The following is a 12,848-nucleotide window of genomic DNA, read 5'->3' on the forward strand; positions in this document are numbered from 1 at the left end:
ATATTACATTTTATTGCAGTGCTTGATTTAGGTTTGATTGATGAGCAGAAAAGGTTAATTACTTTTAATAGCTTTTGCAATTCTGTATATGCTTTCTAAAGCATATTTTGACCATTGAGTTAAGCTGGATACACACTATACAACTTTTGTTGTTAGATTTCCTTTAGATTTACCTTCAACTATGTAGTGCAAGGGCCTGACTGATTGCATACAAATTGAAAGTGTTTAGGTTTGACCTCATATTATATGGTTTTGGTAAATCTAAAGGAAAAAGTCTTCAGAAAATCTTATAGTGTGTATGGCCCTATACCTTCAACTATGTAGTGCAAGGGCCTGCCTGATTGCATACAAATTGAAAGTGTTTAGATCTGACCTCATGTGGTTTTGGTAAATCTAAAGACAATTGTATAGTGTGTATGACCCATTAGTAATGCAGAAGCTGCCACATTTCATGTTTGGAGGATGCTTTTTTTAACTCGGTAGGGTAACTAAGTGCATGGGAGTTTGTCACTCCTAAGTAGATCAGTCTTGCAGGGATTTAGTACTGCTTAATATTCCCTAACCAGCTTATGAGAAGCAGATCCTAGCCAGGGAGAATTAGTGACAATCACGCCTTTACATGACAGATGGGTGTACACCCAATACCAATCGTAACACAGCACAGCTATATGTATGTCTTATTATCATATAGCAATCTAGTAATAATACGTTGGGGAATTATGGTCTCTATATTATCCTGTATAATTAAAGCAGATCTAAACTCAAGAACAAAAATGTATTATACTGCCACTTGCTAGTCCTTAAATGAAGTGGCTGGATACGGCTGCATTCACACCTCGGTGTTTTGAATCCCGAGCAAATTTGCCACGATTCTTCCCGCAGTTTCAAAGTGCCGAGGTGTGAATGACAAATTGCAGAACGCACATGTGAGACGCCATTCATCTAAAATTACGGTGCGGTTCTGTTTTGAATTGTCGAGTGATAAATGGCGCTGCAATCGCAGCAACCTGCATCACATGAGGTTTGTCGCCCCCAAAAAAAAAAAGTTCAGGAGCTACTTTTGGGCGGCATGCTTCGTGCGATGCAGGTTGCCGCAATTAAGGGAGTAAGCAAGAAGAAAGGTGGGTGTTGGCGCTGCTCTAAGACTGGCCATACACTAGCTGAAAAATTGTTCAAACTCATTTTAGAAAAACGAACACTCGGCCGTGAGAGCAGACGATTGTGCGGTCATGTAATAACCGCATTTTGAATGATAAATCGTTTAATGGACATAAATGAATCAGTTTTTCGTTCAGTTTGCCACATATACTTAGTGCAAACAGTTTGGGCGAGAAACGCATTCACCTTTCAATTTATCGTTTGTTCGGCAGAATTTTCCAAAACGTTCCTTCGATTTTTCAGCTCTGAAAAGTTAAAACCAATTTTCTATTTGTGCCCTTTAACTGGACGAAAAACGAACGAACCAAATGACAGATTTTTGAAAGATTTTTCGGCTAGTATATGGCCAGCATTAGTGTTTCTCAGTGAATATGTGTATGTAAACAAGAACTTTGCTAGTTAATCGCCAAAAAATATATAAAAAGTAAAATATATATGTCACCCTACACATACATATCACCATAAAAATATATCATCATAAGTACTATCACATTTTTATGTGCAAAATAGCAATCCAGTAGATCTGTGCAAATGATTAATAGTGCCAAAAAAGTGCCAGTGCTTAAAAGCACTAAGGCCCTGTTCATACCTGAGCGTATTTCAGCTCGCAAAACGCTCATCTCTGAAGTCTCAAATTGCCCAACAAGCAAAATCTCATTCATTTCAATGATCCCTGTTCACATATGAGCGTTTTGTTGCCTGAAGCAAAACGCCTGAAGCTCACAAAAGTACATGAGCTTGTTTTTTGGCAGATTACAGGCGTTTTTGTTAGATGTCAATGTTTGTCTCCAAACACCTGCAAAAAACGCCTGAAAAACGCCCAAAAAAACGCTTAAACAAGATACGCACAGGTGTGAATGGAGTCTTAAAGATAAGAGTCATAAATTAGTGGATACATAGTTCATAGTGCTGTGAAAAATAATTCCTAGATTGTGCATAGATTTTGTGAAGTCCTGTAAATAAAAAGTGTGCACTGTGTCGATAAGATTCCACTCGTAAACTTGCTGCTCCTTCCAGTGCCATTGATGGGCCGCCTTGATCAGGCTGCAATGATGGGCAATGGTGAGGCTGTAGATGGGCACTGATCAGGCTGCAATGATTGGCAATGGTGAGGCTGCAGATGGGCACTGATCAGGCTGCAATGATTGGCAATGGTGAGGCTGCAGATGGGCACTGATCAGGCTGCAATGATTGGCAATGGTGAGGCTGCAGGTGGGCACTGATCACGCTGCAATGATTGGCAATGGTGAGGCTGCAGAAGGGCACTGATCAGGCTGCAATGATGGGCAATAGTGAGGCTGCAGATGGGCACTGATCAGGCTGCAATGATGGGCAATGGTGAGGTTGCAGATGGGCACTGATCAGGCTGCAATGATTGGCAAAGGTGAGTCTGCAGATGGGCACTGATCAGGCTGCAATGATGGGCAATTGTGAGGCTGCAGATGGGCACTGATCAGGCTGCAATGATGGGCAATGGTGAGGCTGCAGATGGGCACTGATCAGGCTACAATGATGGGCAATGGTGAGGCTGCAGATGGGCACTGATCAGGCTGCAATGATTGGCAATGGTGAGGCTGCATATGGGCACTGATCAGGCTGCAATGATGGGCAATGGTGAGGCTGCAGATGGGCACTGATCATGCTGCAATGATGGGCAATAGTGAGGCTGCAGATGGGCACTGATCAGGCTGCAATGATGGGCAATAATGAGGCTGCAGATGGGCACTGATCAGGCTGCAATGATGGGCAATAGTGAGGCTGCAGATTGGCAATGATCAGGCTGTATTGATGAGCAATGGTGAAGCTGCAGATGGGCACTGATCAGGCTGCAATGATGGGCAATGGTGAGGCGACAGATGGGCACTGATCATGCTGCAATGATGGGCAATAGTGAGGCTGCAGATGGGCACTGATCAGGCTGCAATGTTGGGCAATGGTGAGGCTGCAGATGGATGGGCACTGATCAGGCTGCAATGATTTGCAATGGTGAGACTGCATATAGGCACTGATCATGCTGAAATGATGGGCAATAGTGAGGCTGCAGATGGGCACTGATCAGGCTGCAATGATGGGCAATGGTGAGGCTGCAGATGGCCACTGATCAGGCTGCACAGATGGGCAATGGTGAGGCTGCAGATGGCCACTGATCAGGCTGCAATGATGGGCAATAGTGAGGCTGTAGACTGGCACTGATCAGGCTGCAATGATAGGCAATGGTGAGGCCGCAGATGGGCACTCATCAGGCTGCATTGGTGGGCAATGGTGAAGCTGCAGATCGGCACTGATCAGGCTGTATTGATGAGCAATGGTAAAGCTGCAGATGGGCGCTGATCAGGCCTCATTGATGGGCAATGGTGAAGCTGCAGATGGGCACCGATCAGGCTGCAATGATGGGCAATAGTGAGGCTGCAGATGGGCACTGATCAGGCTGCAATGATGGGCAATGGTGAGGCTGCAGATGGGCACTGATTAGGCTGCATTGATGGACAATAGTGAGGCTGTAGATGGGCACTGATCAGACTGCATTGATGGGCAATGGTGAAGCTGCTGATGGGCACTAATCAGGCTGCATTGATGGGAAATGGTGAAGCTGCTGATGGGCAATGATCAGGCTGCATAGATGGGCAATGGTGAAGCTGCTGATGGGCACTGATCAGGCTGCATTGATGGACAATAGTGAGGCTGTAGATGGGCACTGATCAGGCTGCATTGATGGACAATAGTGAGGCTGTAGATGGGCACTGATCAGGCTGCATTGATGGGCAATGGTGAAGCTGCTGATGGGCAATGATCAGGCTGCATAGATGGGCAATGGTGAAGCTGCAGATGGGCACCAATCAGGCTGCATTGATGGACAATAGTGAGGCTGTAGATGGGCACTGATCAGGCTGCATTGATGGGCAATGTTGAAGCTGCTGATGGGCAATGATCAGGCTGCATAGATGGGCAATGGTGAAGCTGCAGATGGGCACCAATCAGGCTGCATTGATGGACAATAGTGAGGCTGTAGATGGGCACTGATCAGGCTGCATTGATGGGCAATGGTGAAGCTGCTGATGGGCAATGATCAGGCTGCATAGATGGGCAATGGTGAAGCTGCAGATGGGCACCAATCAGGCTGCATTGATGGACAATAGTGAGGCTGTAGATGGGCACTGATCAGGCTGCAATGGTGAGGCTGCAGATGGACACCGATCAGGCTGCATTGATCGGCAATAGTGAGGCTGCATTGATGGGCACTGACCCTTATTTTGCTTCAAAGTTCTTTATTTAAATTAAAGTTTTTTTCCATGAAACTTCCCTCTTAAAATTAAGGTGCCTGTTACATATGCCTGTGTGTGTTATACGCCGATAAATACAGTATATGACAGACCCAAAGGAGTAAATAATAGTAATTTTTAGTTGGAGTTTGCATAGATTCAATCATTTTCACCTGTAAAGGATGTAAACGTGGAGTACAGTATAGTGCAGTACAGCGGTGTAACCACTTGGTATTGCTAACAAGGCTCTTTGTGGATTCACAAAAATAAGTTACTTCTTAGCAAGAGTACTAATAAAGAACACCGGAAAAGGTTTGCATTCTTTGTGAGAAGGGGTGAATGTATAAAATGTCTCATAGCTGAATAATTTCCTCTGGAAGCTGAGACATAATTCCTATAATTGCCTAAATAGAGCGCGAGCACCCATTACCAAAAAACTTTAAAGTTCTCTGCTGCATCGGAAAAGCGTCCTTTCTTTGCAGGTAAAAATTGATGTTACTTTTATAACATCAATTGATTTACTGTATGTATTAAAGTCATTCACTACATATCACTGCTACATAAAAATACATTTTCCATTTTTATTTTTTATCCTCTTGTTTCTATCCCTGCACTGCGATGCTGTGGAAGTACTGCTGTATAGCTAAGTGACAGAGTGAAGCAGTTTGAAACATGTTCATTTCATTGTACGCTATTTAAAAAGAAAAACTGTCAGGTTCCCCTAAATTAATTCTGTTTATAATGATATAATAATTGGTGTCAGGGCTTGGCCAGAGAGGTGACATGTGCCATTTAGAAGAGGCCAGCTGTGTAATTGTAATAAAATGGTTCACCCATGGAGAGAACCCACAATCCTCTGGGTTTCTACTAAAACAAAAGGTTATTCATAGGAGGCATAGAAAATTGGATGGAAGACCTTGGTAGAATGCAGAAATACTCAACCATTTCAAGTGTGCACTTACACACACACACACATAATACACACGCACACACACATAACACGTACACACATAATACACACACATAATACACACACATAATACACACACACGCAGAATACACACACACACACACACACACACACATAATACACACACACGCAGAATACACACACACACATAATACACACACATAATACACACACATAATACACACACATAATACACACACATAATACACACACACGCAGAATACACACACACACACACACATAATACACACACATAATACACACACACGCAGAATACACACACATAATACACACACACGCAGAATACACACACACACACACATAATACACACACACAATACACACACACACATAATACACACACACACAATACACACACACACTCACATAATACACACACACATAATACACACACACGCAGAATACACACACACACACACATAATACACACACATAATACACACACACATAATACACACACACAATACACACACACACATAATACACACGCACACACACACACACATAACACGTACACACATAATACACACACACACGCAGAATACACACACACACACACACACAAACATAATACACACGCACACACATAATACACACACACAATACACACACATAATACACACACACATAATACACACACACATAATACATACACACACATAATACACACACAATACACACACACACACACACACATAATACACACGCACACACATAATACACACACACACACATAATACACACACACACACATAATACACACACCACACACATAATACACACAATACACACACACACATAATACACACACACATAATACACACACACATAATACACACACAATACACACACACATAATACACACGCACACACATAATACACACACACACACACACATAATACACACGCACACACATAATACACACACACACACACACATAATACACACACCACACACATAATACACACACACATAATATGCACACACATAATACACACACAATACACACACACACACATAATACACACGCACACACATAATACACGCACACACATAATACATACACACACATAATACACACACCACACACATAATACACACACACACGCAGAATACACACACATAATACACACACATATAACACACACACACATAATACATACACACATAATACACACACACACGTATGCAAAAGCATACATACACACACTTCCCATCAAGGGATTGCTAGAAAGCTGTGACTTAAAAAGGGAGCAATGTAGAGCTTAGAATAACCTCTATGCACAGGCACTGCTAGATGGTATGGTAATGAAATGACAAGGAGAATTTTATTGGTAGAGTAGCTGTGACTGTGTTCACTGTCACTGGGAGTGAGGGACAGATACTTGGGGGACGCTGAGAGAATGGTTTGGATGGCTTCAGATGGGACAGTAATATTTGTCAGAAATATCTCTCAGGAAATGTATGAAGAAGAATGGTTTGACTTTTCAGATTGCTAGAATATTGCAGGAGTGTCTCATAGACCCTTGCTAGATAGTGAGATGGGGTGGGGTTTGTTATTGGTAAGTGCCTGTATTCCATTGTTCTATTGTTTCTGTCTGCCTTAAGATAAAGTTATTATGGGATGTATATGTGTATGTGGATTGGCTGAGGGGGAGGGGGGATTGTCCCACAGTGTATATCTCTTTGTGCATGTGTTTGAATAAACAGTTTGAGTTCTACTTCACCCTCAGTTGAGAGTGCGGTCTCTTATTGGGGGAATCTGCTACAAGGGATAGCTATGCTCTTCATACTCCCTTGAATAATCACTAAGCTCTTGTAAGAGCTTGTTCCTGTGCCTGCTGCACTCTCTGGCGAAAGAGAGGTTCACTTACTGGAACCTGGAGCCTTGTCGTAGGTCCAGGGTGGGTAGGAGACGGCGAGACCCCAACAAAGTTACGGCAGTTTGTGGGGTCTGAGGTGGTCATGGTGTCTGTTGGAGTGCTTGGAGCCCTCGGGAAGCACTATTAGCAAACGTCAATCAGTCGGGGTGCCAGTTGATCCATTACAGTAGCCATTTTAAAACCTGGCTAATATTCATTGCATTAAATATTTGGTAAGCACTTATTTATCTTAACTGGTAACAGAAACTTCAATGTAATTTCAGAAAAAAAACATACTTATTAGAGGTGCACCTAATTAAAATTTTGGTCCTGAAACCAAAAATGCAGAATGCACTTGGCCGAAAACCAAAACCAAAAATTACCGTTTTGAAAAAATATATATAAATAAGTGATTGTAAACAATCACCTTGTAAGGCCCCGTTCACATACAAGCGACGCTACTTCCCGGGGCGACCTCCGAGGTCGCGGTGCGAGCAGCGCGCCGCGACCTCGGAGCATCCGGCACGGACTTCATAACATTGAAGTCTATGACGGTCGCCTCCAGGTCGCCCCAAAGAAAACATTCCCTCTGCTCTCAGCTGCATAAGAGCTGGGGGGAGGAGAAGCAGCGGTACACTGAACTTCCCAGTGAATAGCTGTGCAGGACAAGTCTGATAATTGGAGCAGAGCAGGCTGAGTTCCCAGCATAGCTAGAAAACTGACCACGCAAAATCCCATTCATTTCAACGGCTCCTCTTCACATATGAGCGTTTTTGTCGCCCGAAGCCCAAAAAATTACATGAGCTTCTTTTTTGCCAGATTACAAGTTTTTTTGTTAGATGTCAATGCCTGCCTCCAAACACCTGCAAAAAACGCCTGAAAAAACACACAAAATCCCCCCCCCCCCAAAAAACGCCTGAAAAAACGCAAAAAAATCCTGAAAAAAGCCCAAATAAAAGCCTAAAAACTAGACGTTCAAGTGTGAATGGAGCCTTAATGTGATTGTCGGCCTCATTGAGGAAAAGGGAAATGGTGGAGCAAGCACAGCTTTCATGGGAAAAATAATCAAGATTTCGAGATTACTTGAGCTGCTTGCATTTCTGGATCCAATTGTTTTGGGATGCCGTTTTTACTGAAGGTAACTTCTGCTTACGCTTTTTTGTTACCATATGTTCAGTTTGAATTGCCTGGGGTTGTCACAGGTTTACTTTAACCACATGGTAATCACATCTAAGTGCAAGTATTTAGAAATGGATCATTTCAATTTCACAATTTTCCTGACATATCCGCTGTAGGGTGCTGGGAAAAATGTGTTTTCTCCCTCTTTCTGTCTTAATGCTGCGTACGTCCATTTATTTTAGAAACAAGTAAAGGGACAAGATTTCAAGAAAATATAGTGTTGTTCTGTTAGGTGATCACTGTCTGCCGATAGTGATCACTATCTGTAATGTCAAAACATAACGGCTTTAACACCTGTAATCATTTTATATTTGAATTGAATATTTTGAAGAGATAAGTAGCATAAAATAAAATAAAACCAGACTATGTAAAATAAGGAATGTAGTTAAAATAACGAATACAGCTTAGTGAATTGATCCCTAGGACACTACCCCACTGTTCCTTGACTAGCATTCATCACTTGTTTCTATATCTATATAGACCTCTAAAGGCAGCCATAGACAGATCTCAATTCAGCTAATTCCGGGGGGACCAGCCAAATTTTGATCCGTCTTTGGGCAGGCTGGTTGTACTGAAGTCCATCCATCAATGGTCCCTAGGACACTACCCCACCGTTCCTTGACTGGCATGCATTCATCACTTGTTTCTATATCTATATAGACCTCTAAAGGCAGCCATAGACAGATCTCAATTCAGCTAGTTCTGCAGGAACCAGCCAAATTTTGACCCGTCTTTAGGCAGGCTGGTTGTACTGAAGTCTATCCATCAATGGTCCTTAGGAAACTACCCCACCGTTCCTTGACTGGCATTCATCACTTGTTTTTGTATCTATATAGACCTCTAAAGGCAGCCATAGACAGATCTCAATTCAGCTAGTTCTGCAGGAACCAGACAAATTTTGATCTGTCTTTGGGCAGGCTGGTTGTACTGAAGTCCATCGTTCGATGACCCCTAGGACACTACCCCACGGTTCCTTGACTGGCATTCATCACTTGTTTATATATCTATATAGACCTCTAAAGGCAGCCATAGACAGATCTCAATTCAGCTAGTTCCACAGGGAACAGCCAAATTTTGATCCGTCTTTGGGCAGGCTGGTTGTACTGAAGTCCATCCATTGATGGCCCCTAGGACACTACCCCACTGTTCCTTGACTGGCATTCATCACTTGTTTTTGTATCTATATAGACCTCTAAAGCCAGCCATAGACAGATCTCAATTCAGCTAGTTCTGCAGGGACCAGCCAAATTTTGATCCATCTATGGGCAGGCTGGTTGAACTGAAGTCCATCCATCGATGGACTTCAGTACAACCAGCTTGTTGAATTTTTTTACACAATTACTGCCGTTGGTTAAAGCAGCAGCAATATTCATTGTTCTCCACGCTCTCCCCTCCGGTAGAACACAAAAGTGCTGTGGGAGGGATTACCTCCATCAACACTGTCCGTGTTGATGGGGGAATCGGGCATTTTTCTTTCTTTCAAAGCCTGGTTTAAGGGTATTGCCTGCCCTGCTCACCTCATTTGTAGCATAAGCCCCCCTGCAACCTATAGCGTTTTGTAGTGTGATCCACGAAAGGCAACAAACTTCAAGATGAAGAATCCCATTATTCTCAATGGGCTTGTTCACACCTGATTATTATGTTGCATGTCACTCGTTGTGTGAAGCTCAAAGTATGCAACTTTCTTTTTGGCCCAAAAACTTTAATGGAACATGCTTGGAAATCTTTCTTTCTTTCAACCCCTGGTTGAAGAGTATGGCCTGCCCTGCTCACCTCATTTGTAGCATAAGCCCCCCGCAACCTATAGCATTTTGTAGTGTGATCCATGAAAGGCAACAAACTTCAAGATGAAGAATCCCATTATTTCTAATGAGCTTGTTCACACCTGATTATTATGTCACATGTCACTCGTTGTGTGAAGCTCAAAGTATGCGACTTTCTCTTTGGCCCAAAAACTTTAATGGACCCTGCTTAAAATCATGTGTTAACACACATTTCTAAGGCGCTCATATTCAAAAGTCTGTGGGGCCAAAGATGCATGAATCTGCTTCTACACTAAATTTGAGCGTAAAAATGTGCAAAAGGCCTCTAAATCGTCTAGTTATGCTCACACTACATATCAAAGAGGACTAAGAGAATATAAATTAAATAGATGTTTGCAGGTTTTTTTTCCAACCACAGTGCTTGGTGGCCATGAACTTCTGCGTGTTTTCCACACATCATCACAGGAGGAATATTTAAGGTGTTTTTTTTCTGTGGCTATATCTGAAAGTCTGAAAAACATGACCTGTTGTGGCCACAAGCATTGAAGGTGACAAGCGTTTCAACAAATCAAGGCATATCTGCAGATACATGAATTAAAGCCTTCATAAAGGCTACTGCAGTTATCAGTAATCAATACATTAATCGTTACAAACTATATACCGTATTTTTCGCTCCATAAGACGCACTCCCTCCCCAAAAATGGGGAGAAATGTCTGTGCGTCTTATGAAGTGAATACTGACTAAAACCCTTACCGTGTGGTCCGGGACACTGATATGAAGTCTCCCTGCTGTGTCCCCGAGGCTCCCCGCGGTGTCTCCCAGCTCAGCTGTCATGTATGAGAATGGAGCCGCTACTTCCTGTATAGGTTCGGCTCACAGGCGGAGTGATATCAGATGCACTCTGCCTGTGACAGGAGGAGCCATATACAGGAAGCTTTTCTCTATACTGCAACCGCATGCTTCCTCCCGGGCTCAGCCACAGAGTACCTACAAGCAAATCTCTGCAAGTATACACTATTATTATTGCTATTACCATATACTGTGTGTATATATTGTAAGGGATTAGCTCGGTGGTAGGCGTATGGGTGACCCCTTTGGGGGTGCGTTTTCACAGAGATAGCCGATTAGAGGTTGAAAAACAAGACTGATTTATTCATGCAATTTACTTAACACAATTGCAAGCATCAAAACAGCCAAAATAAAATAAAAGACAAAATAAATCCTTGCCTCTGTGGGCGGCTACCTTCTCACGCTGGAACCTACCTAAGAAGTCTTTCCAACCTACTGTTGGGCCGACACTGCTGATCCTACAGCAGACACTCAAATGTCCATTTGTTTGCTTTTCACACAGCACAAACATTGTCCATTGAACATGTCCCTTTGTTTCTTTCACATCAACACATGTTCATTTATAACAGGATCCTTTACTCTTCAGATTCTTCACATGGAACACAGTGTCTTCTCACCTTTGAGACGTCTTCACTCGTGGTTACCCTCCTTAGCTTCACATCGCTGTAGGGGGTCTTCTCCCATGCTCACCAGCTTGTCGGGAGGCACACATCCGACTGTCCCCCTCTCCCAGCCCACACGGCGACAGGCGGCAGCAGTCCTTCTCCCATGCCCACACGGCGTCGGGAGGTACACGTATGTCTGTCCTCCTCTTCCCAGCTCACACAGCGACAGGAGGCAGCACTCAATAGATTTTCTCTGGACAAATTATAGAGTCCTTGATCTCCTCATTCTGAACAGCTGAATGGTTTTCAACTTCCTGCTGGCTCTCTCTGCAGCCAACACCCTATAGTATCAGTGAACTTTCAAAGCAGGTGGGAATGTGTCTCCTCTCAGTGACTACATTCCCAGATTTACCTGACTTCCTGTCACATACCCCCCCCTCTTGTTTCAACCCTAGGGTTGGGACACATATTTCCAGGCACGCATGTGTCAGGCACTGCTGACTCACTGATAAGCCTCCTATTATCCTCAAGCTTCCGGATGAAACTGTTTTGTCATCTTCATTGACGGATTTCTCATAAATGCCACACAGTTTGTCTCTCATCTCATATACACATTCTTCAACTGCATTTTTGGCATCATTTTGCTCCTTCTCGTTTCTGTCATCTTCATTGACAGCTTTCTCATAAATGTCAGACAGCTTGTCCCTCATAACCGTCTGTCCAATCCACCATGGAGGACCGTGATCCATAGGCAACTCAATTGGGCTAGTCTTAATGTCTTCAACATTCTTAAGACGCCTCTCTCTGCAATCCATAAATGTTTTCCACAAAACTTTGAGAACCTTTGCTTCACTAAGCTTTGTTCCAAGTAGGGACTCTTGACATCCCTCTGTGACTTGAGTTGCCTCTCCATACAGCTGTACACAATCATTGACTTTTTGTTGTAAAAGGGAATGATCTTCCTTCTTGAGCTTTGCTTGCTCTAAGATGCTGTGCAGAGGATTTTCCAATTGAGACAACAGGCTGTCACACATTTCTTCAAAGTGACCCCTGTTCCTTTTCCCAGAGATATCAATATCATTCACCAAACATTTCATATTCATAGGCAGATCTGAAGCATTTGCACTCATCAACTTCTTAAACTTTTCGCCCTCCTGAGCGAGTCGCAGTAAAGGCCTA

General features: G+C 43.1%; 1 protein-coding gene across 1 annotated transcript in view; it reads left to right on the forward strand.

Moving 5' to 3' along the window:
* The window catches only part of FOXO6 (forkhead box O6), a 151,895-nt gene that overhangs the window by 26,030 nt on the left and 113,017 nt on the right, over positions 1-12,848 (forward strand). The gene's annotated exons all lie outside the window — the stretch shown is intronic.

Source organism: Pelophylax lessonae (assembly GCF_965119305.1).
Source record: "Pelophylax lessonae genome assembly, chromosome: 2".
NCBI lineage: Eukaryota > Metazoa > Chordata > Amphibia > Anura > Ranidae > Pelophylax > Pelophylax lessonae.